The sequence below is a fragment of the Mya arenaria genome, chromosome 2 (genome assembly GCF_026914265.1).
Source record: "Mya arenaria isolate MELC-2E11 chromosome 2, ASM2691426v1".
NCBI lineage: Eukaryota > Metazoa > Mollusca > Bivalvia > Myida > Myidae > Mya > Mya arenaria.
This window is the reverse complement of record NC_069123.1, coordinates 55,060,958-55,072,260: the sequence shown is the minus strand read 5'-3', so window position 1 is coordinate 55,072,260 and position 11,303 is coordinate 55,060,958.

The window sequence follows — 11,303 nt, the reverse complement described above, 5'->3', positions numbered from 1 at the left end:
ATCCCATGTTTTGTTTCAATAACCAAAGACTGAGCTGCATTTTGTTACATGTTGTGACCATGTTATGGATATATTGCTTGATAGTTGTTACTATCTATTTGCATTCAATTACTTTATCTATGAGCTTTATTATAGAAAATACTTTTTTTATTCGTTCAACCTTTCCGCGAGAATGAGTCCTATTCAGGTATTCAGGCCAACAATATTCATCCAAGATAAAGGGTCACTGTGTAAAATTAACTTAATAAAAAGTATGATTGCCTTTTATGAGACACGAAACCTATTAAAATGAAAACTTTTTATCCCTACATAACTCATTTTCGCTGACGACTTCACGTATTTTAATATGACAAAAAGTTTTATCATTGGGATTTTGATTTGATTTTTTATTGTACTTATAATGACGAGCGAGTAATTTCAACATTAGAAAGATACTAATTAACCCTTAATGGCAATACACATGGCGTATTTTTTACTGTTATAAGGGAGCAAATGACCCATTTATATAATTAGATTTGGCATATCTTTAACGCAATTTGCCTCCAGGAAAATAGATGTCGGCAACGGACTTGGTAATTTGGTTTTAAACAGTTTCAATACACTGAAATACACTTTCACGTCCACAGTAGCTGGTATCATGACAATGCGCTTGGCGGTCTCAATCTACAGGAACATCAGTTTTGTTTTAGGATAAGGAAATTACTATGCCAAGGCACTTCCCTGTTGGCGTTGTGTATGTCCTTCAACTAATTGCATGGCTGCAGTATTGCTTGACTCATCACGACATCATAACGCTCAAAATCCTTTTTTCGCAACAAATGCATAATCATTCCGGCCACAAATCTCATCTGTGTATGAACATGTTGAAAAGCGTGCAGTACAAGGAAATATTACGGTATTCACAAGCGCACACAACTTCTTTTGCTAGACACGCCAAAATTCATAGAACTTACAATAAGATTGATTATAAATATACCATGCTTGACTGTAAACCTTTCCAAAGGCATTAGTGTTGATCAGAAGCAGACCTACCTTCATTTTTATAACACATTCAATTTAATTTAGCATTGAGTAATATATAGAGGATATTTTTTAAGATCGTATTTTATTTTACGAGTGGCATAGAAAAACATATTTTTACGAGTGGCGAAGCCACGAGTGAAAATGTAGTTTTTTATGATCACGAGTGAACTTGAATACGATCTTACACTGAAATAAACAAATTTTCTGTTTCTTTTATGCTCATTTTCGGAGTTTTATTTGTTTTTTTATTTATTTTTGAATTACCCCCTTTTTTGAAAAGGGTGGGCTTTATGCCGCTACCCGTGGGGCGCCCCTCATGCATAATTATAGCTGTCAACTTTTCTACTTTCGGTTTGCTGAGAAATAGTTCTCTGCTATTCATTCTTATAGCTTAATATTCGCTCGTTTTTTATTGCAAAGTTTTATGAACAGTAAACAATGAAGTATTATTAGTGCACATATGTTCCAAAAAATAATGAAAACACTTTTTATTTTAAGATGGGCATGAATACATTACCAAATTACTACGCCGCGATTTAAAGAATGAAAATTTGGAAGGTCAAATGTGTTAGCAAAACAAATGTGGATACTCATTGGATTTTAACCATTCTTCTTAGTTTAAGACTGCATGTACGCGTGTTTTTATAGTAAGTTAATATTCGGTCATCTTACTGTCAGAGACCAGTCTGTTTCGCTTTAAAATGATTGTTTTCCAGATAAGGAGTAAATGTCACGCTAGTTTGTTGACACATTTTGAGGTGTGGGTGTGGTAAAAAATATCAGATCTATCTGTAAATTGTTGTGTGAATTCTCAAGGAAGCTCATTTTACGGACTACAACGGTTAACAGTTCAAAATACATTTGAACGATGATATAATTTTTTATTTATGTTCGAACAGTTGTTTTTGTCTGTAATTTGTTTGGTATGAAAGCAAATGTTCGAACATTCAACTTCAAAGATCAGTAAAATGTTTGATAAACGGGATAACCGGTAATAAACGGTAAGTTGTTAATTTCCAATTATATATTTATTTAAATTTATAAAATATTTCTTTATTTTTTTTAACATTTTTTGCCATAATTTACTGAAGTCCAGTGTTCTGTTTTGATCAAGGCAAGTACATGTAACAACAAAGGAAATTAAAAGTAGTTCTGAAAGTTGATATTTTCACTCTTTATTTTGCAGTGAAAATATCAAATTGATATTTTCACTTTTGTTATTTCACTGTTAAAACCCCATATTTCATCATAAAGCATGAAAGAAAATAAGTTATTTCTTTCTGCCTTAAAATTCCATTTGCTCGTTTCTTAATTGTTTAATAAACCCAATTAACAGTCGCTTTTCCTTTTAGAGTTATAATGGACATTACAGGGATAGGTCTAGTAGTCGAACATTCAAAGATGAACTCTGTTTAGAGGGTCGAGGTAATGGTCAAAACGACATGGAACGAGATAAACCACACACAAGGCCAATCATCTAACACAGACCCTGTTTAAAGCCTTACAGACATTAACCGAGAGACACATAAATAAACCCTTTCTTAATTAAAAAACGAGAATCCCAAAAAGGCACCCATAGAACTCCTACACATGATTACGCGGCATTCAAAATAAATAAAACAACCTTTTCATACACTGTCAAAATCGCTAGGAGTAACCAGCCCTTGTCTCAAGTAATCAACGGTTAATCCAATCGGAAAATGTCTAAGAAACAACACAGTCATGTAAATTTTGTGAACGAGCGTGATACTTGCGTACCTTGTGCTTACTTCCACAGCGAATAAGAATTCATCTTGAACTAAACTTGCTCCCATTTCTGTTTATTGTATCGGTAACGACTTTTTCCTTTGATTGCACCTGCAGGGAATACTCACTCAATCCGCGTGGCATATATATTTGCTCTTTGATTCTTTGCCCTTTCCATCAATAATTTGAACACATCTAAAATGCACTCACTGTATGTAGAAGAGACCTCGAATTTCATCCTTATAAAACTAGTTTATTGAATCAAATTTAACACTTGTCTGTTATCCTCACGGTCAACTTTATTACAAACGATAACTATAAGGCCTATCAGTAAGAACTAACGTCCTTGATTGTACAATATGTATACCTTCGAAGTGTCGGCCCAGTCACCGAGCACACATGAGTAAAGTCATCGGCTGTCGTAATTGACAGACACCTCGTTACCGGAAACGTTTAGCATTGTAGAAAAACCCCTCTTTTACTGCACCATGGAAAGAGAATTTCTCAGAATACAACCTGATGTTCAACCCCATGAGGTAATTGAATATATCGCAATGGCTCTTGATAATGAAATACTTCATTTGCCGTTACAAGGCATCGAGTCTCGACACTCATTGTTGTTGATATATATTTTTAAACAATATGTATATGAAAACTAAAGAAATAATCCCAGAACAAAAACACACTACATACATGATATATAAAAACAAGGGATGTTTATAAAGGATTGTTAGGTACCGCCTTGGAACGGTCATTAATATGTTAGCTTGCTTAGGGTTTAAACAAGTTTGTGTGCCAACCCTTACACTTTTACCAACAATTTCGAATAAAATAATAAAACGTATATAGTACATCTTATCCAAGTAAGCTTTATCCTTAACTTATGATGATGTTTGTTCTTCCGGAGGGACTCTCTTCCATGATATATTCGGCTGTTAATTGGAAAGTATCATTATATGTATTAAACAGATAACAGTTTTCCGATCCCGCCAGCGCCGAGCAGAACTACTCTGTATATATTGTCTTTTTCACTCATATTTTACTCGCTATATAAGTGTCTGATTGTGTACATATCATGAAAAATTCAGGCCTTTCGTATAATATTTAGTTACAATATAACCTAGAGGGCATTTTCAAATTTACACAAACAATTCTAACCTTACTTTAAGACGACAATACCAAGACGCAGCAAAATGAAATCTGTTTTAAGGCTTGAACTTGAGCTTAAGACTTTCGTGTTAGACCAGAAAACTAAACTGAGTCCATATGGAGCTGAAAGTCATACTCGAGAGTACCAGATTAGGTTGTTAAACATACCTGGGATAATGTTTGGTTACCAAATTGATTTTTTCCTGTTTATTCAGAAGTATGAATGTGTACTATTTTGGATATATTAAGAGTTAACAAACTTCAAAATACGGATATGGAAGGGAAAACTCATACCAAGTCGAAAATAATTGACAGTTCTTACTATAATCTCATTGAAACTATATTTCCATTATGTTGTCCGTTAAACCGGAAGGATGTGATAACTCGTTAGTAGAAGTATGAGCACGAAGTAAACTATTCAAATTCAGAGATTATATTTCGGACTCAGGATTGGATGCTTTTCTTTATTACATTGTTAAGAACAAGTAAATTATGAATGGGAACAACGTGTGGAACCTTTAAAGGTAATTACGGCCGGAAGTATTTTACTTGAAATATCCGTGCCACTCTTCTCTGACTTGAACCCCCCAAGTGATGTGTTCTTGCTAATTGAATCACCAAATCTCCCTTTTACGATCAATTATGTTGATCGCTTCTACTCGATGATGTCCTTTAACATGACATAGTCATTATCATTTATCAGAAGTTTGATAATGATAAATCTAATCTGTTGTACGCATAGCATCATTGCTCTGGTGTGCAAGAATGGAAAGGAGAATTTTTTTTTAGGTATTCTTAATTTCTCCACATTGACATTTGGAACTTATGGCAATAGTTTTAGAGAACATAACTACAATGCATCCGCAGGCTTGAATGAATGACACTCGATGTCAGTCTAACTTCATAATGAACATAAGGAAACGCCTTTGTATTCTTGTTTAGGTTATACTAATGTCATGAGGGCAAACTTTACCGGCAGTGCATTTCATGAGGATATTGTGGATGGCATGGAGGAATTGTGTTTCATGTAAAATCCTACGAAGGTCAGCCGAATTTCGAATATTGCACGAGGTTGTATGGCCAACTACGGACGGAAAAAGTGTTGTAAGAGGCTGATGCAAGACAATGAAACATTCCCTAGAAACGGGAAAGTTTATGTTTCCGCGTCCTTTGGTTTAGAGATTCAGGCCCTGTTTTCAATATACATAATAAATATTAGACAAGTCGCTTTATCCCGGAGATGATTTGCGTTTTCTCGTGCTGAACTTTCTGTCATCTTCGTATTTTTGTATGAGATAGTTTCACATTGTGATAAACCAAAAGGATACATAATAAACACAAATTTTAGCGATTTATGATCAATGACGTATTTGAATGATCGCATACGGTAGATACGTTACCAGGCTTTCGTTTTGAAGGATCGAATGTGTTTATGCTATGATAAGTCACTATTGTTTGTGACACCTAGATGTTTGTGCATTGTACCTTCTGTATTTTTTTACGTTTTCCATAAATATATGTGTGCTTGTCTATTTGTCTTTCGAGAAATGAAAAGTAATCTGTTTTTACTGGGTTGTATGATAGAATCCACTTCAGCAAAAATATGCGTTGACTATTTATTGTTTTTAGCTAATATTCTTGGGTCATAAAAAGGACATGAATAAATTTGCTACAGTGGCTACAATTGAATCGGTTCTCGACGTTACATGCTATAATATTTAAGGGACTGTTCACCAGATTGGCACCAAAAAAGTTTTTTTCTGTAACGAATCTCAGGACAATTATTTAATAAAATGTTTTTCTCTTTGATATCATTATTGTAAAAAATACCAAAATGTAAAAAAGAAAATAGAGTCGTAGACCAGGTTCGAACCGATGTCGCCAAAATTGCAGTCCAATGTCGTATCCACTGTGCTACGAAGGCTTACCTTAAACGGTTAGAATATTTAACATATATACCTAACTTGGTAATATCACGTGATAACATCGACTAGCCAATCACGCATAAGGAATGAATTCTACTAGGTAGATATACCTAGTAATCTATTTTAATGGAAAGAAAAACGAAAAAACTGCGAAATAAATTAATTGTAAACTATGTTGTACTTCAGTTAGTAAGTTCCAATGCATGGTACACATTGACACCAAGTTTATATCAGTTTTCGACAATTTTCTAATTTTTTTTCGCTATTTCATCGAAAAACTTAATCAGAAAAATAAAAATGCTTGATATCATCCACAACAATAGTTTCACTCTGTACTACAAGACACCGAATACTAATGCAGTCATTTTTAATAATCAGTTTTCAATTTTAAGTATCGAGCGAATACTCCTCATCATATTTTGCTTCTAGACGGCTTCTGGAATATTCTTGGATTTATAATGAATTCATAAAAACTATTTCTCCCAGCATTAGGGCCATCCATTAATGTTCCATTAAAACCGCTTGGTCCCGGTATTTTGCTTGGCAGGATATGGCTCTAATAAAACAGCCTCTTATTTTGAATTTCCTTTTAATAATTCCAAAGAAAGGAATAACATTAAATTGATTACGCACATCTTCTTATCATCTTGCAATAGAAACCAGTAGATGGCATAGGCCAACCAGTATTCTATACAATGATAGAAAATGTAATGTATGCTATAGATTAGATGATGAGTACCATTTTGTTATTGAATGTGCCCTATATAGATTTAAGAAAATTATACATAATAATAAGTATAACTCGAAGATACCAAGTATGTTCAAATTTATTGATCTAATGACTAGCCAAAATAAGACTGTATTACGTACACTGTCAACTTTTGTTTATAAAGCTTTTCTACGTAAAATGTTACGAAGCATATTTTATATAAGCAGTGAATATAATTATGTTCATGTATGGGAACAAGAACAAATTTCAAAACCTTGTATGCAAAAGAAGTACTTCATTTTATTAAAACAGTCACCTTATCTTATAAATACACTCCAAATAATAAACATTATTAGCCATTTCATTGTATGTACAAAATAGACATTATGACTTACTTTGATACTTTCAGTACTTATCTTCAATTGTTTTATTTTTTTTGGATTCAAACCATTGTTGTGCCATTGTATCTAAAAAAAAAGGAATTGACAGTTTTCGTTGATTAATTAATTGTAATGTTATATGCATATAAAATGTTTTATAATACTTAGTCTCAGTTTCAGAATGTACTGTTGCTTGCAACCTCACAAACTAATTGAAAATTGAAATACACCTTACAGCGCATATCATTTATTATTTTGTGTAGTATTTGTTGCGTCATGTAAATCTTTTGCTTTTTCATCGTTATATTTATTAAGCGATGTAAATATCTTTTGTGTATATTTAGATAAATGTGACCGTTTAGAAGTCGTAGACACAATTTCGTTTTCGACCAGTGTATAGGTCTGCTTTTGCATGGTTAGATATGTAAATATATTTACACATATACTTTATAAACAGATGCAAACGATAAGTATTTATAAATCATTTAACTGTTAAAATTCTAAGCATGCAATCATCATAATATCTCATTCCATTTTATAATGAAATCTCCTTTTAAATGAGTTTGTTATACAATCAAGTCTGACGTGGACTATAATAAATAAAATTGTATACAATATTGACTTTGTATTAAATTACTATTATTAGTTTTATTAATTTTCTTCAGATCATTGTTGAAACAATTATTTTGTGCCTTATTCTTATTATTTACGTGTAATTTGCCAGTGTTAATTTTTGTAAATATTGTGTTTGTCCTCATGGGCCTCGTGGCTTTTTGTATGTAAAATAAACCCTTTTCTTTATATGCATCGATTCGCTAATGCTTTAGGAGCCATTCAAACATATATTTATTATTTTCCATTCGCATATGATTTCTATTCCATGGTATGCAGTACGTCTCGAGACGAAATAAGTTCAGTATGAATTGTTACTGAATACCATCTCATTTTCAGATCTCTGATCAAAAGGCAACGAGGCACCATTACTATAAAGGTAAACATCGACGATTTAAACGGGGCGCCCGCCGGGTTCGCCCCCCTCCCTGGATCCGCTAGTGAATGTAATGTTTCGAACTTCAATATCATTTTTTAAACTTAAGCGAATTTTCATTGTTAACATTCTTTTTCCATTTAAGTCGAAAGTGTTTGCATTTGTGTATATGATGTTAATATGTTGTGTTTTTTTTGGCTCATTGTCATTTGGGCCCTTGCTTTGTGCACCTCAACAGAGTTTATCTTTGAATTTTCGACTACAACGTTTGTTTTTGTAGTTTTCATTGTACTTTAATAGTACTATATTTTAGTGATGTATTATATTCTAATTTAGGAGGACAAAAAGGAATAAAATACGCAGAAAGTTCACCATTTTCCAGCTTTTGATATCTTAGTTTTAACACTTTATTTCGTCATACACAAAAAGTGCATTTTACAAAAACATGACCGAGTACCAATCTGCGTATTTCAGTAGATATTATTGGTAATTTTTCATTCGAAAAAACTGTCATCACACTTGTTAAAGAAACAGGAGCTTAATTTATGTATCAATTTTACTTGATAATGTTCAGTATTATTTTAGTCATTTCTCCAGTCTATTCCGGCAACTGCTCATGTACTATTTGCTAAGCACTATGCTCACTTAACTACCTCATTAGCAGTCATTGGTCCATTTTCGTTGGTATTTCCCAAACATTTCTCTTGACTAAAGCATCGTTTACAACTCGGTATTTTATCAGACATTATACGAGACTATCATAGTTGTATACGCACTTTTTTTTCTCTCTAATTATTTAAAATAAGTGACACAGTGTTAACTTAACATACTCGTCAATGATTGGCTCTTAACGCTATTTCAGTTATACTTGGATATGTTGCACTCTTCATATACGTTTTTTTATTGTTTATTGTCTATTACTTCAAACAATTGAATACTTGTTTATCCTAATGAGACAAATCACATCAATAAAACTAAACTAAATCATTTTGATTTTTGACAAGTATTTTTCTTTGTATAAAAGTCAATATTTGGACCCTTTCTACCAGAATCTTAAGAACTAGTTTGTTCCTATGAAAACCCTTCGACCGTTTAAATCTGCTCCTTGGTACGCAATCTTCTATGATTCTATTTATTAAATATATTCCTGCTGAGTAGATTAAACTCTTTTAAAAGCTTGCCGGAAATCTACAGTCCTTTGCTACACATTAAAAAAATGGAACAAATGTTCCGCCAGTGATATACGCATTTTTTATTGGTATCATAAATGGGGATCATTCTTAATTTAACCCTTTTGATTTAAGCAGAAAGTAATAATTTAAAGAGCCACACTTCGTTTATCAATCGCGAAATCCTCATTTAGAAGAGTTTATTTTTTGACCATGCACTAGTGGAACACAAACAAATATTATTGATAGCGATCAGTGTGATGCACATTCAAATCAATAAATGTTAAGCCTCATTAGAACCCAGACATGCTTAAACAGAAACATTGACATGAACTAATGACAGTAAATTATCATGAAGGAAAACTAACAACAGATGAAGTTCCCAACATGTATGAGTACGCTCATGCAATACTTGTCTATAAAGTGATACATAAATAACGTTGTCTGAATACAATATTTTTTTCATGTCATATTTTGTGTAGATTGTAATCTATTTTTTTTCCTTTACAATATTTTTTTTATATATTTATATATTCTATATGAAAACAGTTTCTAAATGAAGTTTTTCCATATATAAAGAACGTAATTTTGAGTAGTTCCGGTGTTCTTTTCCTCTTTCAGTAGTTTTTGTGCAACGATATTTCGATTAAGTTAAAAGTATGATCGAGGAAAGGAAACCGGTGTTAGGATTGTTTTCAAAGCCACAGCTGCCAGCCAAATATTTAACGTTTTCCTTTTTAATTCTAAAACACCGTCATTAAAATCTGTTACGAATTTCTTTCAAATTCTGAAACTATTTTTACGCTGACATCAAACGATGTGACACTTTTCTTTCAAATTCTAGATAAGTCCGAAAGCTGCCATCATAATTATTATATATCTCTTCTGAATTTAAAAAGTTGTAATGAACTATATAGAATTCGGCAAAATACATGAAACATTCTCCAGAGCGGCCAAACCTTTTATCGTGTTTATGTTTATATTTTCTATGTGAGCGGTCTTTAATAATAACAAAAATCATGTCCTCATGTGTTATATGACCAACACAATTAAACAACAAGTTTCCATGACACGTTAAACATATAGAAGATCAGCTCAACTGAGTCTATTACAACTTACTTCTCTTATAATTAACATTATTTCAAACCCAGATATATAGTAGTTTAAATTCTGAGATTTTCATATGACCGCACCAACAAAAGATGGTGAAGCATCACTGCGACCGGATTTAATAAACTATAACATTGCCTACTGGAGAACACATCCGCAAAGGTAGACGTATTTTCTTTCTCAATCCAAAGTGCGCAGTATTTCTTTTTAAAAATACCCGTACATTAGCGCAATGATTGAAATGAGATCACTGAAATTCCTCTAGTAAACTTTGCTGTTATCACTTTGACCGGTCAATATACACCCTCAGACTCCCCCGAGTCTTCCAAACATTATAAACGGATTCAGACCATTCGGAGCTCCTCGGCCATTTTTATCGAAAACAACTTCGGATGAATTTGGTGATAGAAAACACTATCGTATATGTTCTAGTAACCTATTTTATTTATAAACATTTACGCTTCGGTTAGTGAAAAAATTACCGTATATGTTCTAGTAACCTACGTTATTTACAAACATTTACGTTTCGGTGAGAGGAAACACCCCGAATATGTTCTATTAACCTACATTATTTAGAAACATTTACGCTTCGGTGACAGAAAACACTACGAATATTTTCAATTAACCTACGTTATTTACAAACATTTACGTTTCGGTGACAGAAAACACTTCGAATATGTTCTAGTAACCTACTTTTTTTACGAACATTAACGCTTCGGTGACAAAAAACACTCCGAAAACGTTCTAATAACCTAGGTTATTTACAAACATTTACGTTTCGGTGTCATCATCATTTATGTTTTACGCCACCTCTTGCCTTAATTGCCGAAGAGATTCTGAATTTCTTTAGACTATAAATGTTTTCCTATATTTAGATTTTCAGTTTTATTTTTGTATTTCATATTAAGTTTATTTTTAAATGGGCTGTGTTATGGCAAACACTTGTTCACGGAATTTAACATAAATTATGAATACTCACATACGTTTTATATGTCACATATGTATAACTTGGAGTTTTACAACAACACTTCATGTAAAAATGTAGGTAGAATGATATCAATAATTATTAAAAATACCCAATTCTAAACCAAATACTAAAGAGCT